Source organism: Megascapheus bottae, chromosome 7 (assembly GCF_031878675.1).
Source record: "Megascapheus bottae isolate mThoBot1 chromosome 7, mThoBot2.hap1, whole genome shotgun sequence".
Lineage (NCBI taxonomy): Eukaryota > Metazoa > Chordata > Mammalia > Rodentia > Geomyidae > Megascapheus > Megascapheus bottae.
The window spans coordinates 73,431,263-73,449,772 of NC_143515.1; the positions used below are offsets into that span (position 1 = coordinate 73,431,263).

Here is an 18,510-nt window from a genome sequence, read left to right on the forward strand (position 1 = left end):
TACTCTCCTTGCCCAAAGAGCCTTGAGAAACAACCATGACATGCTAAAAAGGAAATAATTGTGATATATGCTATGATTTGGTCTTTGCAAAATGTCTCATTTTATACAATTAAGAAAATAAGGCATGTGCTGCTAGCTCATCCCTATAATCCAAGCGACTGACAAAGCTGATATCTGAGAACTGTGGTTCAAAGCCAGCCCAGGCAGGAAAGTTTATGAGACTCTAGCTCCACTTCAGCACCAAAAAAGCTGAAAGTGGAGTTATGACTCAAGTGGTAGAGTGCTAGCCTCGAAAAGAAGGGCTCAAAAATAATCCAGGCGTAGTGGTTTACCCCTGTAATCCTAGCCACTCAGGAGGCTGAGATCTGAGGATAGAAGTTCCAAGCCAGCTTGGGCACTAAAGTCTGTGAGACTCTTATCTCCAATTAACTACTTGAAAACTGTAAGTGGTGCAGTGGCTCCAGGCGTAAGGTGGTAGCCTTGAGCTGAAGAACTCATGGACAGTGTCCAGGTCCAGAATTCAAGCCCTAAGACCAACAACAATAACAAAAAGGCTCAGAAATAGTGCCAAGGCTCTGAGTTAAGGCCACCAGACCAGCAAAAACAAATAAATGAACAATAAATCTTCAAGAATATGTACCAAAACAGTACAGGTATTCTTTCAGGATGATGGGATTTGGAGTCATTTTTATCTTCTTCTGTGAACCTCTCAACATGGTATAGATTTGTTCAAATGGCTAAGTTTTATAGACTACTTTATCAACCATGCTATACAGAAAAACAATCAAAAAGCAGTCTTGGAATGTACTTGAGCAAGAGGAAAGGAAGGAAGAAGTCGACATACAGGCCTGTATGGGATGGAATCCTCAGCCAGGCACTTCAGTGTCATACATAGGAATCCAGAGCTGCTTTTGTTCACTCACAGCTGTTTTGTGGCAGGTGATCCTAGAAGGCAGAGAGCAAAAGACAATAGATTTGGTCCTGAGAGATTAACATAGAGAAATAAGCAGGTAAACAACTGACTGCAACACAAAGTTGAGCATACTGGTACCAGAAAACAAGGAGAGTAAGACAGAGTGTCATTTGGCAAGGATAGAGCCCTAGGAAATGGAGATTTCTCTCTCTCTCTCTCTCTGTGTGTGTGTGTGTGTGTGTGTGTGTGTGTGTGTGTGTGTGTGTGTGTGTATATATATGTATATATATTCCCAAAGAGAAAGCCTATATAAAAAACAGAGTCTCAGTTACTTGAGAAGCAGAGATAAAAAGGTAATGAATTCAAGGCCAACAGAATCTTGTTTCAAAAACAGAATAAAAACAAAAGGCCTAGAAACATGGCTCAAGAGTAAAGCAATTGACTACCATGTACAAGGCCTTGGATTCAAAAAGAGAATCAATCACTCTCTAAAATATACTTAGAGATATGCCTTTTCTATGTTTTTACTTGGCCTATTTGTTTCCCCAATCCAATATGAACTATATTAAGGTTTTCTAGGAAACAGAGATCTCATTAAGTTGGCGAAAGGGCAGAGATGGCAAGGCCACTGATGTCCATGCAGGGAATCGGGGGTAGGGGGGGATTCTGGGTGTCTATTCACTGTCTATCCACAGCAGCTTTTTGTCTGTTTTCACACAAAAATGCTTTTTGTCTCTGAAACAAGCTGTTCGTTGGCTTTATCCCCTTAAATGAGCAGTGACATCTGACTTTTTATCAATTCATGACCCCTTGAAAGGAGCTATAAAATATTACAAAGCACTCATGTCTGTCATAAGACTATTGTCCTAGAAAATCTTAAGTAGTACTTTGGGCCAAGTACTGCTTGAATTACCTTAGATTATGCCATGTGGTGCCAGATAAAGGGTATGATGATTTGCATTATGCAAATGAGGAAAATGAAGCCATAGAAGTTGATTGGCACTGCCAGACAGGAAGAGATAGAGCTAACACTCAGATCCATGAAGAAGGGGATATTGTGTGACCACCCTGCCTTAGTGTGACACCTGCTCTACCATTTTCAGTATGACCTGGCTAAGTAATGAAAATTTCTGGAGATTGCCTAAACTGTCTAGAAAGATAGGTAGGAAAGCAGATAAATAGGCAAAGATAGATACAGACAAATAGACAGACAGATGTAATACAACAAAAACTAACACAAGATAGGATGATAACAATAACTATATTCAAGTGTGATTATATTGAGCAGCGGGAGTTCATGCAGATTGCTGGCCAGAGTTAGGAAAGGCCCTCAGATCAATTACCATCCCCACATCATACACTCTCCTTTCTAAACCTCTCTAAGGCTCTTACCTTCAAACCGTAGTTTCTTTTTCCCTTCTTTTTCAGTAACTTCAACTTATGAAATGTCAGTTTTTTGAGGATACTTTTAATGCACCAATAATCATACTCAAACACATACTTGTACATCCACACATGCATGCACACAAGCTGCCTCTACTCTGAACTTGAAAAACCCCATTTCTCAGCAATATCCTCAACACACTGATAGTAAAGTCTGATTCACAGCAGACACGTAGATATCTATCAACAGTATAACTAAATGAATGCTCTGGACACCCCTTACTCCCAAAAAAACAGTAGCTTTCTTGTGGTGAAGGCTATGTCAGAGGTACCTTCAATACCAGATTGCCTTTCTTAAGAGCTCTGGGACACCCAAATGAGAATGCCTGACTAAACTGTTAGTCTCTTTTCAGTTGGTAACAAAACATCTGTGACTGTATTATTTATAAAGAACAGAAAATTTCTTTAGCTCATAACTCTAGAGGCTGGGAAGTAAATGCATGGTGTAACATCTGATGAGAGCCAGTAAACTATACCATAACATGGTCACCTGAGACAGAACATGTGTGAGAGTACAGATCTCCATTCCTCTTCTCATAAAGTCATGAATGCAGCTGAATATCAGTGGCTTATGCAAGGAAGGGAAGGGAGGGAAGGGAAGAGGGGAGGGGAGGGAAGAGAAGAGGGGAGGGGAGGGAAGGCCATCATGAAGTATAATCCTAGTTATCTCCCAAAGGGCCCAAAGTCATACTATCAACTTGAGAACTTTCATTAAACTTCTCTCACTCTTACTACATCACAATGACACCCAAATTTCAAGCCATGAATTTTGGGGAGGCGCAGCAAAAGTTAACATGAGCTTTTGTTTCTCTGCATCCAGTCTAAGCACCTGGCATGTGACAGCATTTCTAAAGGCCTTCAAAAAAGTATTTATTGCTACTAGAAGAAAACAAAGGGCTGTTGCCAAACCATAAATCCTCAGCATATTTATAGCAAACTTTCAGAGGCCAAGTGTTTCTGTTCTGCAGCAAGTTTTCCATAGTGATTATTTATTTCATGTAGTAAAAAAAAAGTTTTGACTTAACTTCGTGAAAAATATAATAAAATAAATATGATGGCTTATGCAGCATCTAGACCACTCCTTGGAGGGTAGGAAAATGTGTCTATGTTTCAAAGCATCCTGATCCAGTACCTGGAAGCCATTGGAGGATTTTTTTTTCTTAATGTTTTGCCCAGAACTAGTCACCATGTCTAATTCTATGCTTCATGAATATGAAAAAAATGATAAATAATGATAAGATTCTCAGGCAATACCATTTTTTGAATTTTTGTTTGACTAATTAAAATTAATCTCACACTTTTCATTTCTTTCTGCCATGTCATGAATGCATTTTACCTTTCTGTGTTTCCAACTTCTCCATTTGAGGAGGCAAGAAGTACAACAGAGCTGGAAGGAAGAATCAGAAATCTTCCAAGAGGATCACATCCTCCAGCCAGCTCTGCAGGGGCACTGACAAGCCCAGAGCCCAGCTTCAGAAGGCAGCACTGCCCATTATTCTCGGGCAAGTGCTAGCTGTCCTACCACATGCTTCCAGGAAGTCTTCACCGCACAGTAAACGGAAGCACACACTTGAAAATCAACCTTTGTAGCTGGGCACCTATAATCCTAATTACTCAGGTGGCTGAGATCTGAGGATCATGGTTCAAAGCTAGGGCAGGCAGGAAAATGTGTGAGATTCTTATCTTCAATAAACTACCAAAAAAAGCCAGATGCAGAGCTGTGGCTCAAGGGGTAGAGTGTTAGTTTGGAGCAAAAAAAAGAACATAAGAATAAAAAGCTCAGGGACAGCTCCCAGGCCCAGAGTTCAAGGCCTAGGATCAGGAAAGGAAGGAGTGGGGGAGAGGAGGAAGGAAGGAGGAAGGAAGGAAGGAAGGAAGGAAGGAAGGAAGGAAGGAAGGAAGGAAGGAAGGAAGGGAGAAAAAGAGAAGGGGGAGGGGAAAAGAAAAAAAAGGAAGATCAAACTTTGAGTGAAGAATGAGTTACTATACCTGATTTGCAGAAAGGTTCTCTGTAAGTTTCCTACTTAAGTGAGTATAAAGTAGATAATTCAAAGTAATTCCACCCTCTACTAGTTTCTAACTCCCAATAGAATGATGCAAGCAGTGTTTAGGAAATTGCTTTTGTTTATTATGTAAACTTGGGGGGAAATGTCACAGTACTCTGTGGCTGGTTTATTTGTATTGAGTCAGCTAAGAAGTCTATATTAATAAATACTCCCTGTGAACACATAGTGCTCAGATGGCAACTAGGAAAAAGCAGCTACTGTCCAGTTTCTGTGACTAACATCGGTTTTCTAGGCTAGTAATAAACCTAAACATGAAAATCAGTTTCATGTTTAACCATGCCTGTATGAGAATTGTTTCTAAGCTGTGCCTGTTAATTGACAAAGGTTTCCTAGGCAGAATGCTCTTAACTCTGTTCATGGAGTAGACAGAGATGACAGGTAAAGTATAATTAACTCATGAGTGTTTAGGGAAATATCATATAACTGTGATCCTATATTTTTCCTTTCCAAATTGCATGTAAGCTAAGCGAAGATGAGGAGGCAAAGTGTGCAGCAACTGCCAACATTTAAGTTTAGAAGCTGGGAAAAGAAAACACAAGGCTTGTCAGCAAAAAGATGCCAGGCAATAGCATTCAGTCTGAAATGAGATCCAGGAAAGAATTGGTTTTAAGGGAAAAGTCCTCAGCATTGCAGTGAACCTTCTTGAGATGTCTATTTTCTTCTCTCAAGATGCCTTAGTTTGTAGGATTTGAGTTGTTAAGAGACCATGAAAATATAAGCCCATTTGTTAACATGCTAGGACATACAGAAATGGATGGGTATATTGATGGATGGAGATTGGTGAACGATTGATGGAGTCATAGATGATGGATTGTTGGAAAGAGAAATAATCAGAAAGACAAACACTGGCTGGGCACTGGTGGCTCATGTCTGTAATCCTAGATACTTGGAAGGTTGAGACCTGACAATCCTGGTTCAAGACCCATGGTTCCAGCCCAGGCAGGAAAGTCTATGAGATGCTTGTATCTAATAAACCACCAGAGAACTGGAAGTGGCCCTGTCGGCTCAAAGTGGTAGAGTGCTGGCCTTGAGCAAAAGAGCTCAGGGACAGTGTCAAAGCACCCAAGCTCAAGCCTCATGATGGAGAAGGAGGAAGAGAAGGAAGAGGAGAAGGAGGAGGAGGAGGAGGAGGAGGAGGAGGAGGAGGAGGAGGAGGAGGAGGAGGAGGAAGAGGAGGAGGAAGAGGAGGAGGAGGAGGAGGAGGAGGAGGAAGAGGAGGAGGAGGAGGAGGAGGAGGAGGAGGAGGAGGAGGAGGAGGAGGAAAACAGACATTATCCTATATAGCACTTCCTTTTATTCTTTTAGCCACCAGTAGATAAGCTTGGCAGAAAACTTTTTATGCTGAAGTTAAACTGATTCTGAGCTAGGTTAAGTCTGTTTATGGGGTATGAAGGGGAAGGGAAGGGAGAAAGAACACTTTATGTCAATGGCCTCTTTAAAACTAACCATACTTTAAAATCGGATGGTTAAAAACCACAAAGGAAAACACTGGCCACAGGCTTATGATTTACTCTCTTCAAAGATAAGAACTCAGAAACACCCTTGCCAGAATGCAATCATCCTCTCCATCCAAATTTACAAACCACAGACTTGAACCACATGAGATGTGTGTGTGTGTGTGTGTGTGTGTGTGTGTGTGTGTGTGTGTGTATAAAACTTCAGGAAATGGTTTTTGATTCACCTGGCCACATCAATCAGAGCTTGGGGAAAGCCAAGTCCACCCACAGAAAAAGGAAACTAAAGAGATATAAGCACATTCAAGCTCCAAAATTCAGTGGGCTGGCAACCTTTTATCTGAACAACTAACAATTTGCAAGGATTGAAGTCAGCATTTCTGAAAGCAGTCTCCTTGAAGCCGCGCGTGACTTCACTGATTGCTGGAGCCACTTTGAGTTCTTTGGCCCTATTTCACTCTCATTCCCTACAGCTCTAAATTCATCTATGTGAGTTTTCAGAAGACAGACCAGTGTACCTCCCTTAGATATCTTCCCATTGTATTCCTGGATACAGAGCAATTCCCATGTAGTGAGAAAAACTGAGTAAAGAAAGATTCCACTGAGGTCTAGAAACTGACTTAACCATTCCTAGAATTGCTCTGTAGGTCTAATCATCTATCTACCTTAGAGGGACCATGTCTCCTCATTATACAACCTATTACTAATGCCTGTACAATAAGCCAGTTTAAAAGCAGTATCAAGGAGTTAAGGCCTAGAATCTGACCACAAATGTTTCTTCATGCACATTCACAATTCCCCTAATTCAATTTATATAAATGGTCCAAGTTGACCGGGAGTTTGGCCTAGTGGTGGAGTGCTTGCCTAGCATGCACGAAGACCTGGCTTCAATTCCTTGATCCCACATACATAGAAAAAAGCTGGAAGTGGTGCTGAGGCTCAAGTGATAGAGTTCTATCCTTGGGAAAATCCAAGGACAGTGCTCAGGCTCTGAGCTCAAGCCCAGGACTAGAAAAAAAAAATATGGTCCAAGTTAGCCCATACTAATGATGCCACTACAAAGATACTTGGAGAGCTGGGTGCAGTGGCTCACGCCTGTACTCCTAGTTACTCAAGAGACTTAGATCTGAGGATTGTGGTTCAAAGCCAACCCCAGCACTACAGACCATGAGATATTTATCTCCAATTAACCACTAGAAAACTGGAAATGGCGCTGTGGCTCAAGGGGTAGGAGCCGAAGAGCTCAGGTACAGTGCCCAGACCCAGACTTCTAGCCCCAGGATCAAGGAGGAAAAAAAGATACTTGGAGAAAGTTTGCAGGATTTTTGTAAATCACAAAATAACCAGGATATAGTACATAGAAGGTCAGGGACCAGATAACTCTACAGCATTGCTTTACTAACATTTTCTAAGTGTATCTTCTATACCACCACAAGCCTAACCCCACACCCACCCTGCCACTCTGCTTCTTTTCATAACCATGTTATGATCACATGATCGCCTTTCCATCATTTTACAACCCAATCTGTTTAGGGTACAGAACCTACCTCTTTAGCCCTGGTGGGATCAACCCCCAGGTCTGTCTTGTTGGTGGAAAGTCTAGTAAGAGGGCTCCAAGCTGAATTCCAGGCTTGTATTTTTTCACCTGGTCTTCGTGGTCTTCAGAAGTAATCTGCATAAGATAGCTTGTATAATATTCCTAGAAGACAGGATACAAGACTCCCAGTGCATGCCTGAAGCTGCAAATAGTTCCAAACTATGTGAACTGCATTTTCCTATATATACAACACTTAGGTTTAATTTATATTTGGGGAGGATCCATTTTATTGTATTTAAGTTGATGAAAAGTCACCAAGGGAAAAACATTAAGAGAAAAAATAAATTGACAGAGATTTACATATGCATGTAGTTGCCTAAAATGACAGTCTCAGAACCCTGGGTTATCTAGGAAACATCACTCACAGCACCAGATTTGCCAGCACCCAATGGGCATAACCTGACCAGAGCCCCACTTGGTAGAAGACAGGCAGCAGAGCAAGTAGAGAAAATATAATGAGACAGCTCTGCTCTCATTTACATAAAACACAGTAAGATGGCTTACTAGTGACAGGCAGAGCATTTCCCAGAATTAGGTATAATAAGATGTTACAAACAACAATAATAAAATGGTACAATTACACTACCGGCTGCAAGACTCACATAAATGTGTAAGCTTTCTCCTTCTCCCTCTCCCTCCACCTCTCTCAAAATTTCTTAATCTATATAATTGACCTGAATCAACAGCCTCACCCTTCTTGCACGTTGAGGCTACTATTAAAGAAGAGCCACTCAAGCACAAGCACTATGCTGCCTACACAGTGGATCTAATAACTGAGAAAGGTGCTGTTCACCAGGAAGGTGGTGAGTACAGCATAGACGTGCTTCATACAGGCAGAATTCACATTGTACCAGCGATTAATGGGTCACAGACTCCATCATGCTACTCGGAGTGGCATTTACTTTAGACCCTGTAAATTGTTGAGTTCTGAAATTTCTATTTAACATTTTGGGATGGCCATTGACCATGAGTTAACTGAAACCACAGAGAGCCAAACCACAAGAAAGAAACAACTACTCTGAGTGTACACTGGATGCGCCTGATGGTTCCCCACTATTCATTCAAATCTGGTCATTTCCCTTCACCTCTCTTTGGATAAATCATAAGACCCTAAACTCAGCCTAAGAAACCAAGCGTGATCTGGCCCCATGATCTGGAAGTTGTATGTACTCTCCAAACATTCCCCACTCCTTCTCCTCCAGTCTTTGCTCAATACTCAGTGCTTATTCCTGATTGAATCCTCAGCCTGACATTCTTTTTCCTGCCCCTGCCTTAACGGACTTCTATCCATCTCTAGATGAAAGGTCTTCAGGCCTTCTCTGACTCTCCCATCTACGCTAGTGTCACCATGGCATTCTTTCCCATGATGGCCCTTAATGTAATTACCATCATTCAAGCTTTAAATCCCCCTCATTCATGCCTCCCCCTGGAAACTTCCCCTGTCATATCTGTTTCCCACAGTATGCCCGCTCCTGCTCCTGGCATAGTACAGACCTCCAATAATACTCAAATACTTGTTGCATGAATGCTGGTATGTATTTAGATATGCAAAAATGTACATGACCAGATAATTTAACCATTGACTTGGATGAGCCTCTGGTAAGATCTCAGCTGACAGCAGGATGGTTCATTCAATTGGAATTTCAGCAAGGCCACTGAAGCCAGCTGCTGTAAACATTGTCAGCTTCATTGTAACATGGCTGGCTAAAAGTAAGCAAATCTTAAGCCTTTATCACTCAACACTTGTGTAATTAAAGACAATATTTATACAGTATCTCCTCCAAACAAATCATAGTCTAAAACTCTGCAGGACTGAAAAAAAAATCCTTCTCGCCAAGGAAGAAAGATACTACAATCTAATCTAGTAATTATTTTAAGATGATTATAGGGTTTACCTTTATAATGTATACATACCACCAAAGTTCAAACATGATCTGGAACAATGATAGTCAAGGATGGAAATTCTGAAACAGCTCGTGTGTGTGTGTGTGTGTGTGTGTGTGTGTGTGTGTGAGATTACACATTCGAAACACTGTTACTGTGTTCACTATAACTAGGATTCACTCCATATATCACATAGCAGCAGATCCCTAGGGAAAAAATAAGGCAATAACACAAAATAGTCTTTCCCTTCCTCCTTTTCTATTTATTCTTATTCCGTGTACCAACTAAGCATCTTACATGGTGAAAGCCAGCTTTAAGGTAAAATTCTGACTGTGCTACCTGAGTCACCACAGACTCCATGTTCAAAGACATGTGCTTATGACCAAATTCCCACCTGAGTCTTCACAGACGCTGTGTTTGAAGGCACCTGGTTATGTCCAAGTTCAAGGCTCACTTTGCTTTAGTTTCTCCATCTTCAGTGTGGGCTTCCTTCCCTTTCCTTTGCCTACAGGATTTGTCATGCTCAGGTATTATGAGGACTAAATTAAGGTAATCCCTGTAAACATTCCTGCAGGTTATATAAATATGACAGTAATTGTGATTCTATTGTGGAGTTACTCATTACCATGCCTTTTGCTGATTAATCTTGACTCCCCAGATCTATTGTAAGTTCAAACACAAAGATCACACATCAGATGTCAGATTCCTCCTGCTCTCAGCACCTATAGCACCACGCCTGGGTCACGTGCACAATAAACACTGGAGCTGGTCACTGGTTGCTACACTTGATAGGTTTCAAATGGGGACAAAATATCCTATGGTTTTTCTGAGTTTTTAATATGTTTAAACATGTTTTCTAGAAGTAACAATGCTTTTCTAACTTTGGCTATGTGGACAGGCATAAAGAAACACAAATCTGGGCTAGAACTCAGATCCCCAAGTCCTGGCCTGTTCTCCATGCTGTATATTTTACACAAGTCACACTCAGATACTTGGAGGACTCAGATACTTGGGGACAAGAAATAAACATAGCATCTCTACATGGATTACCTACATACTAGGAAGAATTCAGGCCCATCTTATACATTTGGCTTCCATCAAACTCAGGATAGCCTATACACTGCCAATTCCCACACCAATGCCTCAATGAAAAGCACATGCAGGCTTCTTGAGTCATTGGAAAAATTTAAATAAAATGGTACCCAAAAAAGAGCTAACAGAGTATCTGGAATAAACTATGTTGCCAAGAAATAGTATCTATTTTAAAAGGAGGAGGAGTAGGGCATGGGTGGTTCAGGCCTATAATCCTAGCTAAGGCTGAGATCTGAGGATCACAGTTTAAAGCCAGCCCAGGTAGGAAAGCTTGTATAAATCTTATTTCCAGTAAAATACTGAGAAAGGGCATAAAGTGGTGCTATGGCTCAAGTGTTAGAGAACTAACCTTCAGCCCAAAAAGCTCAGGTAGAAAGCATAGGCCCTGAGTTCAAGCCCAACAATTCTCTCTGAATCTCCCCCCCCCACACACACACACACAAAGGTGAAGCCAGCCCAAGCAGGAAAGACAATGAACCTCTTATTCCCAATTAACTACCAAAACACCAAAAATAGAGGTATGACTCAAGTGGTAGAGTGCTAACCTTGAGTGAAAAAGCTCAAGGACAAACCCTGAATTCAAGCCCAAGGCCCAACAGACAAAACAATCAAACAAACAAAAAGGGGTGACTTATACCTGTACTCCCTGCAACTCAGGAAACAGAGAACAGTAGAGTCAGATACAAGGCTAGCCCGGGCAAAAAAAAATTAGGGAGATGCACCCAATCTCAACAAATAAACACTTCATGTTAAGTCACCCCCATCATACACCATCACTATAGAAGGCTCACAGTCTAAGCCCATCCAGGAAAAAATAAATCTCAATTCCCTACTTGACAGATAACTAAAACAAAAGTGCTGGTGGCCTACCTCAAGTGGTAGAATACCTTCCTAGCAAGTGTAAGAGCAGAGGGATAAGCAGAGGGCTTCGTGCCTGTGAATGATTACCGTGAAGGGCAGAATTCACCCAGACAGAAGAGAGCTAGAGACCTCGTCTTTCCCTTCCAAGAAAGGGAAAAAAGGAGAAGAGGAAAGACAAGCATCTCCTTCATTGGGGCTTTGCTGGCAAACTCAAGCTTTTACACATCAGATTTGTAACATTTGTTGCCAGAGCAGAGACTGCTTCAGCCTCCTCTCAGCAAAGACATAGGTTGGCTCTTGGGGTCTAGTGGCCCAAACACCAGCTCCAGCTTAAATAGAGCCCACCAGTCTCCTTAGAAGATGGGATCCAGCATTTCAGCGTCTTTCTTATCCTAACACTGAGAATTTGTCATTGTAAAATGACCAACCAAAAAGGAGAAGGAAGGAGGCTCGTGAAAATGACAAAAAGAGCAAGTTTAAGCTGGAGAGAGAATCCTTGACCTCTCCTGTCCAGCCCCACAGTACAGTACTGGCCCTGGTCGTGGTGAATTGTTTGTGAATTCACACACTGCATGAACCTATGTCCTCAAAGAGTTCCCTACCCTGATGAGGGGACAACCCCCAAATCAATACCACTGTCCCCAGTATGGAGAAAAAAATGAGACACTGGGCCCCATGCCTTTACCAAGGAACAGGTGTGGAGAAAAAAATATTTGCTTGCTGCTTGCTTGGCCAGGTATTTGCAAGTAACAGAAGAAGTGGGGGCCACTAGGTGTAACTTCTGGAGTACTAAATGAATGGTTATGCAAATTGCTTAAGCAAATATATGAAAAGGGACAGGAAAGATAGCAGATATAGATCTCCTCACCTGCCTCTCTGTGTGCTTATGTGTGTCTGTCTCTGTATGTGTCTCTGTGTTTCTGTCTCTATCTCTCTCTGTCCCTTTTTCTGTCTCTCTCTGTCTCTCTCTGTCTCTGTCTCTGTAGCTGTCTCTCTCTCTGTCTCTCTGCCTCTCTCTGGTTCTCTCTCTCTCTGCCTCTGTCTCTGTCTCTCTGGCTCTCTCTCTCTGCCTCTGTCTCTGTCTCTCTGGCTCTCTTTCTCCACCTCCCAAAGTAAAGTGAATGTTTAAGCCCTCCAACACCCCGCAAACCAGGCCCCCTAGGATCACTCTGGAGGGTGGAGGTAATTCCTCCCTGCTCACTGACTTTGCCAGGGGCTTCTTGAATTACACCACCCTCTGCCTCCCTCCAGACAGGGGAAGATGCCAGAATTCCCAACCCCGAATTTTGGGGTCTGGGACTGGTGTGGAGAGGGATGCAGGGAGGGAGCGGATGACAGGAGCTCTGCAATGCGAAAGACCACGTCCATCCCGGCTCGCCGCAGCCCCTGCTGGCCAGTCTGGCTTTCTCACCAGCCCAGGAGCCTCTAGAGGTCACACGGCCACCTAAACAGGCTGGGGAAAGAGAACTTCCTGGCGCCCAGGCGCCCGCGCCCACCTCTTCACCAAGCCCACCCCGCAGGTCCGCAGGGTTCCAGCCGCCCCCGCCCTGGCCAGCCTGCTGCCGCGCCCGCCGGCTGCTCCCCGAAACTGTCGGGTCGGGGGGCAGTGTGGCCAGGCTGCGGGGCAAAGGGGAGGCGAGGAGCCACCGGGAAGAAGGCGGAGCAGGCGGCGGAGGACTCAGCAAAGTGCCTCCTCTAGAGAGAGGAAGGGCTTCCCCGCCAAGGAAGCGCCCCGAGGTGCCCCCAGACCCCCCCCCCACACACACACACAGTGCCACCTTTGCCAACTGCCACCTTTCCAGGTAACCCGTTCTTCCAGCTCTTGTCCCGAAAGCTGATCCTAGTCATCTTCCCCTCTCACCTCACTCACTGCCCCCAGCTCGAGCAACAGGCAGAGCCTGGGGCTCCCACGGCCGGCCGGCTCCAGGGACTGGACCGGGACGGAAAGGCGCCAGAAGCCGGGAGCCGACACCACGTCCCGTCCCGGGCAGTCCCACGACCTGTCCTGACCGTGCATCTACGACCTGAGCCGCGGAAAGTAAGGGAGAGGTGGGAGCGAGATGCGATGAAGTTGAGGGGTCACCCACGAGAAGTCTCCCGGAGCCGCGCGCAGGGACGCGGGGACGCGGGGACGCTGCCAGGTACCTGCAGGACGCTCCGTTCGGCTTGCTCTCCTCGGCGACGCCACCCCGGTGCTGCAGGGATCAGCCTGGCAGTCCCCGCGCCTGCCGCCGCCGCAGCGGCCAGGAGAGCCGGGTGGCCCCAGCCAGTTGTCCCCGAGTCAGAGTCCCGCCCGGCTGGAGCTGCGGGCGGGGCCGGGCGGGGCCGCGCCGCTGTGTCACCGCCCCGTGGCTCTCTCGGCTCCGCCCGCCTCCTGGCATCCAACCTGGAGCTCTGGTTCCCCCCCCCCCCGCCCCCCATGGCCTAGGGCACTGATGGCTGAGGACTGAGGGGGTCCGATCGCACAGAGCTGGACTGAGACTCCGCCTGACTCGATGCGCCCCCTCCCCGCTCCTGACTCAAGTGCAGGGTCACCCCTGCCCACCCCCCACCCCCGTGGCTGGTCCTGTCCCCCTGGGATCAAGGACGCACCTCAGCTGCCTGGCACCTGCGCGCCCAAAGGGACTGAAAGCATCCTTGCGCTCAGAGAGGGAGTGGGAAAAAAATGAACTACTTCCCCAGGGCCCCTGCGCCTTGCAAACGCCTCTGGAAAGTTGCAGCCCAAGCAACACTTTGCAGATTTGCTGGCTGAGGTCTTCCTCTGGAAGTCGCAAGGCCCCCAACTTGTTTTAAAAGTGGGAGGGAGGATCCAGCCCCAGATCTGCCCACGTCGTCCACCACCCGCGGCCTGGAGACTCACACAGCTTGCCTTGAGATGGTTGTTCCTATTCCTCAGGGTACCAACGCAGAAGAGATGGCAGGACACACGCGCTGTTTAGAAGGGGGAATCCATCGAGTTCCCTTCCCGAAAGATGAATGAAATGCAAGCCCAGGAAGACAAACGCAGAGCTCAGCGAGGGCTGAGAGGGAAGTGTGGGCTGCAGAAGGCAGGCATCCCTGGCCTGTCTGCAAAAAACACTCAGCCCACAGCCTCCACGAGAACCAGGCTGCGGGCCGCGTGCGGCCCCCTCCCCTCTCCCCCTCCCGCCCCCAAACTGCAGATTTTCGAGTTGTGCAGACATGCAGTCATTCCTCAGAGCCAGCTGCTCTGAGCTGTGTGCGCCTAACGCTCCTTAGGTTCCACATGGTATCACTCACTGTGCAGCCCCAACACAGCACCTGCTAACTACTTCCAACAGGACCCCACATATCTAAGTTTAGGGGCAAAGGGAGGTACAGAAAAGATAAGACAACTTCCTGATCTGGTGGAAGGACTGATCCTGTAGTATTTGTGAGGTTCCCAATTGCTCCTAGTTCCATCAGGGAGACAGTGACATACTTCCTTGTATTCTAGACTTCAAAGAGGGGAGGGGGCGGGGGATCCCTGTTCCTTAAAGGGAGGTTTGGCCCAGGGGAGAAGGGAGCCACCATGTAGACAGTAATTGACCCTCCGAGGCTTATAGACCACTGGATGCCAGCATTTATTCAACTCGTCAAAGAAAGGTCAGGGATGTGTGTGTTTGCAGGTGTGCTTTGGACTCCATAATATCTTGGACCTTTGTTTCCCTCCATGCTTGCTCTTGCTCCAGTAAAAGACTCAAAAGTATTTGAAATGGAGGAAGGACGAACAAAATATAGGCATGGTATTCAGCATATACTATGTGGAAAATGAGCAATGCAATCTGTGGGCAGGAAACGAAAGGAGGAAACTGAGGAGAAGAAAAGCAAGGGGTGACATTGTCCAAAAAGAAAGGTACCCATTGCCTGATTTATGAAACAGTAACCCCCCCTGTACAACACCTTAAAATAACAATACAATTACAACTTTTTATTTAAAAAGCATTTGTTCATATTGCTATTTGTGAGAGGCTGACAAAGGTATTTTCACTTACAACCCAATATCTGATCATGTAAGATGTAAATTTATTCTCAAATGTTTCCATTTTTAGCAGTATCCTAGAAGAATGTTCTCATATCTCTTCCCCCAGAACTACACTGCTTAATTATCTCAAAATCACTAAGTATATCCCCAAAGTTCAGCCTTTTTTACTCGAGAAGGATGAATGGTGAGACTTGAAGCCCTGCAGAAGATCTGCAAAGTAGAAGACTCAGGAATGAGTTCTTTCAAGGAATCTTGATGGCATGTGAACACATGTGAAGAGGCACATGTGTACATGCATACACACATGCACGTGCGTGTACATACACAGACACACACACACACACACACACACACACACACACACACACACCTGTCTTCACAGGCAATCAGGGGAGGTCCCTGTGGAGACCAAGGGCTCATCTGGACATGTTGGAGTGAAGTATGCAGAGTCACAGATCTCTGTCAGAGGAGCTATGATTCTCATCCCCCTGAACCCTATAGGAAGCCATTTGGTCTTTTCAGTGTGGTTTTTATCATCTTGAAGGAAAGTTCCTCTCTCACAGGATGATCAAGTAAAGTACACAAATGCACAGAAAGCCATATATAGTAGCTGAAAGTTCACTCCAAACATGGGCCACTATTAAGCCAAAGTGAATTCTTTCCTATACATACACATCCTCTGTGTATGTAATCTTTTTCCCAGCCTTCAGACTCCATCATTTGGGTAGGTTCTGAACCAATTCCCTTCTGAATCACCACCTCCTACACAATCAAAATATCATTCTGATGCATCCTCTAACCAAATATGCTCATAGGCTAGCAACTAGACAAGCCATACCTTTAAGCCATACATCACCAGTTGACAATGGTGCTCACTCCTTTCTGTGTTCAGAGAGAACTCAAAAGGCATCTTAGCCCCAGTTCCATTCAGGATATGTTCAACCTGTCTTCCATACTTCCATGTCTCCCTTATTCTGGAACCTGTCACTCCTCTCCCTCTCTCTCCCTCCCTCTCCCTCCCTCCCTCTCCCTCTCTCTCTCTCCCTCTCTCTCTCTCCCTCTCTCTCCCTCCCTCTCCCTCCCTCCCTCTCCCTCTCTCTCTCCCTCTCTCTCTCTCCCTCTCTCTCTCTCCCTCTCTCTCTCTCCCTCTCTCTCTCTCCCTCTCTCTCTCTCCCTCTCTCTCTCTCTCCCTCTCTCTCTCCCTCTCTCTCTCTCTCTCTCTCTCTCTCTCTCCTAACTACCATATTCTCAGTCTTTTCTCTCAGTCAATCCTTAATCTTTCCTTCCCCTCAAAGTCCTGATGACAATCTGCTGGCTATGACTTCTGAAATAAGAATTTGTCTCTTAAATTGGGACAGGTCTATGGTGGAAAATGAAGAGGGTCTTGTCTCCAATAGGAAGGAAGAGAGTAAAACAGTATTGGAAACAATGGACATAGATAGGGAAGAGGGGATAACAAGATGATTGGGAGGGGCAGAGGGAGGGAAGTGGGGACAAAAGCATGAGAAAGGGTAGCAACGTTTGTGAAGTAATGCACCTTCTATCTAGGGAATATAATGTACCCCTTCTATTAATTACAATAAAATATATTTAGAAAAGAAATAATGGACATCATCTAGAGGGTAAGTGCCTCTCGTGTCGACCCAGCAATCCAGTTATCACTCCAGACATGGTGAACATATGATGCTGGAACCCTCAGCAGATGGTGGTGGCTCACAATTGTGATTCTCGCCTCCCAGACAGCTGAGATCTGAGAATCACAGACAGAAAAGTCCATGAGATTAGTATTGCCAATAAACCACCAAAAATCTGTAAGTGAAGTTAGTTTTTAACCATTTATCTTTCACTACTTAAAGAGCTACTCAAAACTGTGTTATCAGTAAGATCTGCCTATTTGTGCAGTGAATAATTGCATAAAGAAGGTAGGATCCAGTCAGTTTCATATGCTCCTGGTAGGGACTTCATTTTTATTTGTATGCTTCCTTTTACCAGAGAAGAGAAAAATATGACTAACTCTCTCTACCCAGCTACTAAGAAGCTCAGAGCTACATTTTTATGAGTTAGATTTCATTCTTGATCAAATTGTATTTCATATGATTTCAGCAACAATCATGTATATCAGGTTTCTTTCAATAAACTATGGTATGTTTACCTTTCTGCTCTATGCTACTTTGTTTATTAAGTGTACCTTAAAGCTTGGCAGGCTAAACTTCCAAAGACTTGAATTCCAATCCACCTCTGTGGTCTCAGTGGTATTTGTTCCCTGGCTGTCTATTCGTGTTTGGACCAACCATCTTTAAGGTCCTTGCCAGCTCTAAAAGCTTTATTCTTCTGGAGATAAAAGGAAATCATTTATAAATTATTAAAGAAAGAATCCAGTGACTGAGCATGGCCCAAGTCTACAGAAACAAAGACACACTTGGAAATGGCCTTCAATGACCTTGAGGGTCACCCAAGGTGAGTCCCACAGAACATCTATAACAAGGAAAGGACTTAGGGCAAAAATAAAAACATTCCACATTCTCTGGTGAATTACCCTGGAAGAGCTTTGTCTATCAACTTGGACCATGCAAATACTCCAAGGAATGGCCTTACAGATGGTTCAGCATCTGGTCAAAACTTGACTTCTCACAATTCAAGCTCTTCATACTTTCCTCTCAGCCTTACTCCTCTCCACCTCCTCCCTTCCCCTTAGCAATCACTTTACATTACAGCCTGAGAGAACTGATCCATCGTTCCACCCTGCTCACTGCAGGCTGTCTGAGCCTTTGCCATGTCTATGACCTGCTCCTCAATGTTTCACTTTCATGCCTGGATGCTATTTATTTGAACTCCAGTATCAAGCCCAGTGTCACTTGTGCTGAGAGAATTTCTTTCATTCACTGTTATGGCTTGACTATAAAATGCTACCCAAAGGTTCCTAATTCAATATTTATTATGCAGGTGATAGTGCTATGTGGGGAAATAGGAGAAACTTTAGGAGATGTATGCTGGCCAGAAAAATGGAGGTCACTTGGGGTTTATCTTGGAAGGTAATAACTGAGTCCAGTTCACCATGAATCTCCTGAACACATGCCTGCCACCATTGATTGATATTCCACCTCACCCCAAACTCAGAATCAAAGGAGCCACACAGTATGGTCTGAAACTTCGCAGGTAGCAAATTAAAATAAATATTCCCCCCTTACATTCTTTATGTCAGATATTTTATCACAATG

The 18,510-nt window shown here is 44.6% G+C and overlaps 1 long non-coding RNA gene across 1 annotated transcript; it reads right to left on the minus strand.

Moving 5' to 3' along the window:
- Positions 1 to 848: 848 nt before the first annotated feature.
- LOC150061065 (uncharacterized) lies at positions 849 to 13,591 on the minus strand. Its single transcript, XR_016536187.1, has 3 exons — positions 13,456 to 13,591; positions 7,424 to 7,575; positions 849 to 945 (listed from the first exon to the last, which is right to left on the minus strand). It is a non-coding gene; the product is annotated as an uncharacterized LOC150061065 (long non-coding RNA).
- Between the last annotated feature and the right edge of the window lie 4,919 nt (positions 13,592 to 18,510).